The sequence below is a fragment of the Nerophis lumbriciformis genome, linkage group LG31 (assembly GCF_033978685.3).
Source record: "Nerophis lumbriciformis linkage group LG31, RoL_Nlum_v2.1, whole genome shotgun sequence".
NCBI lineage: Eukaryota > Metazoa > Chordata > Actinopteri > Syngnathiformes > Syngnathidae > Nerophis > Nerophis lumbriciformis.
In genome coordinates, this window is record NC_084578.2 from 9,570,160 (window position 1) to 9,577,500 (window position 7,341).

Here is a 7,341-nt window from a genome sequence, read left to right on the forward strand (position 1 = left end):
CTGGCCTGCTGACATCAACTCCAAAACTGGACAGATCATCTTTCAGGAAAAGAGAGCGGATGAGGGTATGTCTACAGAATATATGAATTGATGAAAACTTTATTCTTTACTCGCGGTTTTACGTACATTATTATACATAAACTGTGTTTTGTTACGGCGCACGCGCAGTCTTCGTCTCCCTTCTCTGCGGGAACACTTGGAGGCTCCGCTGACACGCCCCTGCTCGCGCTGAGAGCAGCACGCCCACGCAGCTACAAGCCTGCAGACAATCAGACAATCTACACACCTGGGTCTGATGAGGGCAAGCTCAATAAAGGACCAGTGGACCCAAGGATCGGTGCGGGAACTTAGTTTTCTGATGGTGTACCGTAAGCAACAAGCTTTATGCTCTATTCGTTTTTCCTCTCCGTGCCTTGATTTGTCCCTTGTCTTCTCCCGTGTCCCCGCAGTACCCTTCGTCACCTGGAAAGTGAGCTGTGCGTCTCACTTTCCCCTGGATCTCCCTCTGGACTCTGACTGCCTCCTTCGTTCCTCGACCTCTTGCTCGCCCCTGGATTCTGACGCCTCTCTCTCGCCCCGGATCATCTGCCTGCCCCATGGACTGCCTCGTTTGCTCTCGTCAACACTGGGTAACACACTTCAGCTAACTACACACATAGTCTTACACCACACACTCTTGTATTCTAGTTCACACTCCATTTCCTTAGTTCAGTAGTATTGTTTATTATTATTTATATATGGCTTACGGCCATACTACCCTGAGCACGCCTGATCTCGTCAGATCTCGGAAGCTAAGCCGGGTCGGGCCTGGTTAGTACTTGGATGGGAGACTGCCTGGGAATACCAGGTGCTGTAGGCTTTAACCTACTCAGTGGCCTAGTGGTTAGAGTGTCCGCCCTGAGATCGGTAGGTTGTGGGTTCAAACCCCGGCCGAGTCATACCAAAGACTATAAAAATGGGACCCATTACCTCCCTGCTTGGCACTCAGCATCAAGGGTTGGAATTGGGGGTTAAATCACCAAAAATGATTCCCGGGCGCGGCCACCGCTGCTGCCCACTGCTCCCCTCACCTCCCAGGGGGTGATCAAGGGTGATGGGTCAAATGCAGAGAATAATTTCGCCACACCTAGTGTGTGTGTGACAATCATTGGTACTTTAACTTTAACTTTATATATATTGACTATATATATAATAAATAATTGTATATACTGCCCCCTGGTGTCTGAGCCGTCACCTCCCCTTTAGTCCAAACATAACATGTTTACCAATAATTTAGCTTAAAAACATATATTTTTTTCAATCATTCGAGTACATTCGGGTAGTCTTGTGTAATGCAGTATTTTGTGTCTATTTAGGTATGGTTAACCTGAGTGCTGAAATCGTGGAAAAATATATGTTCTTAGCGCGCCTGAAATGGGCTGTCTGCACTCTCAAAGTGCATGTTATTGCCAAATGTATTTCATATTCTGTAAACCTAGTTCATAGTTGTTAGTTTCCTTTAATGCCAAACAAACACATACCAATCGTTGGTTAGAAGGCGATCGCCGAATTCGTCCTCGCTTTCTCCCGTGTCGCTGGCTGTCGTGTCGTTTTCGTCGGTTTCGCTTGCATACGGTTCAAACCGATATGGCTCAATAGCTTCAGTTTCTTCTTCAATTTCGTTTTCGCTACCTGCCTCCACACTAAAACCATCCGTTTCAATACATGCATAATCTGTTGAATCGCTTAAGCCCCTGAGATCCGAGTCTGAATCCGAGCTAATGTCGCTATATCTTGCTGTTCTATCCGCCATGTTTGTTTGTATTGGCATCACTGTGTGACGTCACAGGAAAATGGACGGGTGTATATAACGATGGTTAAAATCAGGCACTTTGAAGCTTTTTTTTTAGGGATATTGCGTGATGGGTAAAATTTTGAAAAAAACTTTGAAAAATAAAATAAGCCACTGGGAAGTGATTTTTAATGGTTTTAACCCTTCTGAAATTGTGATAATGTTCCCCTTTAAAGGGGAAGCACTCTTTTTTTTGTCAGTTTGTTGCAAGGACCCTCATGCACTATACAAGGAGCAACACAAGACTGTGGGAATCCTGAGTGAAACCGTTTGGTCTCAACGATTCCATCCCTCAAGTGTCCTCCCGATTACACTGCAGCTTTCAGTCCGAAACAGCATTTACACAAAACAATTATGCAAACAGATGGCACACATATATCTACAGTATATATTAATGATGTGCGATACCACTGATTTTCTATACAATTCGATATAGAATACAATTCAAGCTGGTATCAGCTATACCAGGCCTGGGCAATTATTTTGGCTCGGGGGCAAAATTTAGAGAAAAAAATGCATATGGGGGCCGGTATATCTATTTTTAGGAACACTACTACAAAAAACGGAATGGAATTTTACATTTTTTTTACTGAATGAGACACCCAGAATGCACATGAAAATAAGGAATGTGGGGTTTACAATATTAACTATGAACGATAAAACACTGAATATTGACAACATAGGAACGTCACTCACCTTCTCGATCGACATAATTTACAAGGAAGCGAAACACAACAAACACAGCGAAATATGAACGCGAAGGGTAAAAAAAAACACCACCTATGGACTGATATATCTGATATATCTGATACATCACTAAGCTTTAGAACTTTGTTGTAAAAGGAAAGGCCATGTAACACAGTGGTAAAAATGCCCCTGTGCCAATTTTTTTGCAATGTGTTGCTGCCATTAAATTCTAAGTTAATGATTTATTTGCAGTTGGTACATTAAGTATCTTGTCTTTGCAGTCCATTCAATTGAATATAAGTTGAAAATCATTTAAAAATCATTGTATTCTATTTTTATTTACGATTTACACAACGTGCCAACTTCACTGCTTTTGGGTTTTGTAGAAAAAACCCGAAAAAAAACCCAGTAAAAATTTAACAAAAAAAGAGAAAAAAATTGGAAAGTAATAAGAAAAAAATTACATTTTTAAACCAATAATTAATAATAATATACTTAGTCACATGACACAAGGTTTTGTCTTTAAATATATATAATATCGGTTTAAAGCATTAACAAAAAAAAACATTTAAAAAAGTGGACACCCCTGATCTAAAATATTAGAAGCCCTCAAAATAAAAATAAACTATACTTAAAATACAAACAAAGTTTAGTTAGTTCGATCATTTTAAATTTAAATAAAATTACTGTAATTATTTGAACAATTACAAAAAACATAATAAACCCTTGAATGTTTAAATAAATATTAATATTTTTCTACAGGCATAATTTTTCACACAGAAAAATATGCAGTTACACAATCGTATTATTAATATTTATTATTATATTTTAACATGGGAAAAAAAACAACAGTAAAAATGCAAAAAAAAAAAAAAGAAAAAGGTATGTAATGAGAAAAATGTTCTAGTAATAATAAATAATAATATACTTGGTCACCTATAATACAAAGCTGAAAATATCTATATTTTAGCATTTTTTATATAATTTGACTTTGACTGCCCTTGGTGGAAAAAGTTTGGACACCCCTGACCTTAAAGTATCAAAAGTATCGATATTTTCATTTAAAAACTCGATATTAGAGCATAACGATCTGGTATCGATATTTCAGTATCGATCCACACATCACATCACTACGATACATGTCTACCAAACTGCCAACAACGCACCGGAAGAGAGCTTTGCGGATGTTTTACAAGTGAGACTGTTCAAATCATAACCAAATCTACATTAAAAGTTAGCGTGAAAGATGACAATATAATAATAATAATATAATATTCGACAGTAAGGTTTGGTGAAACAACACAATTCTGGAACCAGGCAGGCGTAACCTCCTTGACTCTAATTGGCTGCTGACTCTTGCGGTTTGTTTCAAGTTGTTTTGGCGTACTGAGGCCAATGAAGGGAACTTTATTGAGAAATACAAAAACAAGAACAAAGTGGCTATGAAAAGTTTTCTTACTTGATCAATAAAAAATATATCACACTGTTTGGAACAGTGAAATAAAACGTATTAATAATAAAAGAGCCTTTCTACAATTGTGGTGTTATTTGCGTCTCTAGGATCCGACATGCACCATAAAATGAACTATAAAATACAGTACGTGTTTTGTTGAAGGGAACTGCACTTTTATTTTGAAATTTTGCCTATCATTCGCAATAGGAATTAATACCTTTTTAAAAAATTTTTTTTAACCTGCGTGCATATTATGATACATTCTTCATATGTATATCCCATCAGTCGTCATCCCAGTGAGAGCAGACATTGTACAGTAAGTGATTGTTTTGTTATGTTCATATTTTGTATTTTTTGTTCCGCACTTAGCAATACTGCTACATGATGCTTAGTGTTTCACCATTCGTTTAGCACACAGCTTGTAAAACTTGTAGATAGGTGTGGTGTTTGTGGTATGGCGCCATCGTTTGGACAAGTTTGTTCACTGCAGGTGCTGCAGTGCTGGATTGTCCTTTTTTTGTTTGTTTTTAGAGGGTTTAAGGTCTGTCTTCTAGCCGTCCATAGCGTTCTTATCCGTATGGATTCTTCATTCATCACTCCGAGCAACGTTTGTAAGTTTTACAATGTAACTAAAACTATTCATACGTACTAAACCGTGTGTTTTCATGCATATTCGTACGTGCTATCGTCATTTAATGAAAAAAAAGCCCCCCAAAAATTGGTATGTAATGAGAAAAAGCTGAAATGTTCGAGTAATAATAAATAATAATATACTTAATCACATATAATACAAAGCTGAAAATATCTATTTGTAGAATTTTTTTAAAATAAAAAAATATCAATTTGGGTCCCGCATTCTTTGACTTTGGCAGCCCTTGGTGGAAAAAATGTGGACACCGCTGACCTTAAAGTATCAAAAGTATCGATATTTTGATTTGAGAATCGATATTAGAACATAAAGATCTGGTATCGTTATTTCAGTATCAATCCGCACATCACTACCATACTGCCAACAAGGCACTGAAAGAAAGCCTCGGAGTTGTTTTACGAGCGTTGTTAGCATTAGCTAATACGCTAACACGTTTACAAGTCTCTGTGTTAGTATTATTAAATTACAATGGCATTATTTTTGTGTTGCTTCAGTTTCACAAATTCCTCAGTAAATCCACCAAAACGTGACCGTGGAGTTATTGAGTCTGTTTAGCTGATTGGAGAGCTAGCTTCCGCAACTAGTGGGTCCATGACGATGACTTCTGTTTTGTTTGATCAGCCGTTTTACTGCCTGTTACAGGCACCATTTGGAGACAATTAAGGTATGTAAATATAAACGTTTACAGAATATTCCTGTATAAATAACTAATTTCACATCTGCGGCTTGGTTCCCTCAGCTGTTGACTTTATAAATGAGTTTCTTAAACAAGCTTAGCTGCTATGCAGTCATTTAAGTGGGAATCGACGTGTGACGATTAGTTTTTATTGTATTACAAATGTTTTTTGTTTTTAGCTCAATGCCTTCATGATGGTTTGTATGTTGTATGTATTTTATGTATGTGTACCTTGTTTTTACTGTTGTACCTTGTTTTTACTGCTGTACCTTGTTTTTATCGTTGTACCTTGTTTTTACTGTTGTACCTTGTTTTTACTGCTGTACCTTGTTTTTACTGCTGTACCTTGTTTTTACTGTTGTACCTTGTTTTTACTGTTGTACCTTGTTTTTACTGCTGTACCTTGTTTTTACTGTTGTACCTTGTTTTTACTGCTGTACCGTGTTTTTACTGCTGTACCTTGTTTTTACTGTTGTACCTTGTTTTTACTGTTGTACCTTGTTTTTACAGTTGTTCCTTGTTTTTACTGTTGTACCTTGTTTTTACTGCTGTACCTTGTTTTTACTGCTGTACCTTGTTTTTACTGTTGTACCTTGTTTTTACTGCTGTACCTTGTTTTTACTGCTGTACCTTGTTTTTACTGTTGTACCTTGTTTTTACTGCTGTACCTTGTTTTTACAGTTGTACCTTGTTTTTACTGCTGTACCTTGTTTTTACTGTTGTACCTTGTTTTTACTGTTGTACCTTGTTTTTACTGCTGTACCTTGTTTTTACTGCTGTACCTTGTTTTTACTGTTGTACCTTGTTTTTACTGCTGTACCTTGTTTTTATTGTTGTATTTTGTTTTTACTGTTGTACCTTGTTTTTACTGCTGTACCTTGTTTTTACTGTTGTACATTGTTTTTACTGTTGTACCTTGTTTTTACTGCTGTACCTTGTTTTTATTGTTGTATTTTGTTTTTACTGTTGTACCTTGTTTTTACTGCTGTACCTTGTTTTTACTGTTGTACATTGTTTTTACTGTTGTACCTTGTTTTTACTGTTGTACCTTGTTTTTATTGACTACTCCTGCAAACCAAATTGCCCCTCAGGGACAATAAAGATTTTCTAAGTCTAAGTCTAAGTCTTATAGTCCGGTGTGGCTTATTTATAGAAAACCATTTTTTTCCCCTCAAATTTAGTCCGGAAAATACAGTAGATTTTCATGTTTATGATTTTTGTGTAGATGAGGGGCCAAAAGCGATGATGTATATCAACAGGAAAGAGGTACTTTACGAGGTATTGCGAGTAGTTCCCTCATTGCGAAGGCGCCCGTGTCGTAAAAAGTAGCGTCCTATGCCAGAGGGAACAAACAGGCTCTAGTTAAGGAAGTAATAAGCAACAATTATGTTTGCTGCGGGACTCTCCCGAGAGTGGTGACGCACAATTACCTCCGACACACATGTGCAGTCAGAGAAGCCGGGCCCTTGAATGAATGTGAAACACGGTGTGTGGCAAAGTCGGGAGCGCTTCACGCGGCGCTGAAGCCCAGATAACGATAACGGCGTTGGCGCTGATTCTTGCGGCGTCAGCAGCTGGATTTGTAAACAATACACTTCAGAGCTTTGGGCTTTGCAAGGCCGAGCATGCACCAGCGACCGCCAAGACTGCGCTTCGGAGCAAACGTGGTCTCCTTTTAAAATCTGCAGACTTGTGTGCCGTTGAAGAGTTCCACTCAACTTGTGTTTGTGTTCGCTGGTGGAAGATTTATCTGTAAACATCTCTGTCGAATATTTCATCTCCAGTAGCACGAAAACAAGACGACATTCTGTCATTTGTATTTGAATATTTCAATGTTATCATTAACAGCAGGGGTCCCCAAACTTCCACAACCAGGGATCGGTTTAACCTCTTAAGGCCCAAGCTGTTTGTTTACATGCTTTTTTTTAAATTTCTCTTTGTATTTGGGCTTATTGGACCCTAATTAGAATAAAAACTAAGAATCATCTTTTGATATGATGTACTTAGTCCATAAGTACACAAACGTGTACTTAATATTTAGTGAC

General features: G+C 37.8%; 1 protein-coding gene and 1 non-coding gene across 2 annotated transcripts in view; one reads left to right on the forward strand and one right to left on the reverse strand.

Moving 5' to 3' along the window:
* LOC133574147 (neuropilin-2-like) overlaps nucleotides 1-7,341 on the reverse strand; it is a 335,141-nt gene that overhangs the window by 75,067 nt on the left and 252,733 nt on the right. The gene's annotated exons all lie outside the window — the stretch shown is intronic.
* Nucleotides 741-859, forward strand: LOC133574428 (5S ribosomal RNA). Its single transcript, XR_009811403.1, has one exon. It is a non-coding gene; the product is annotated as a 5S ribosomal RNA (ribosomal RNA).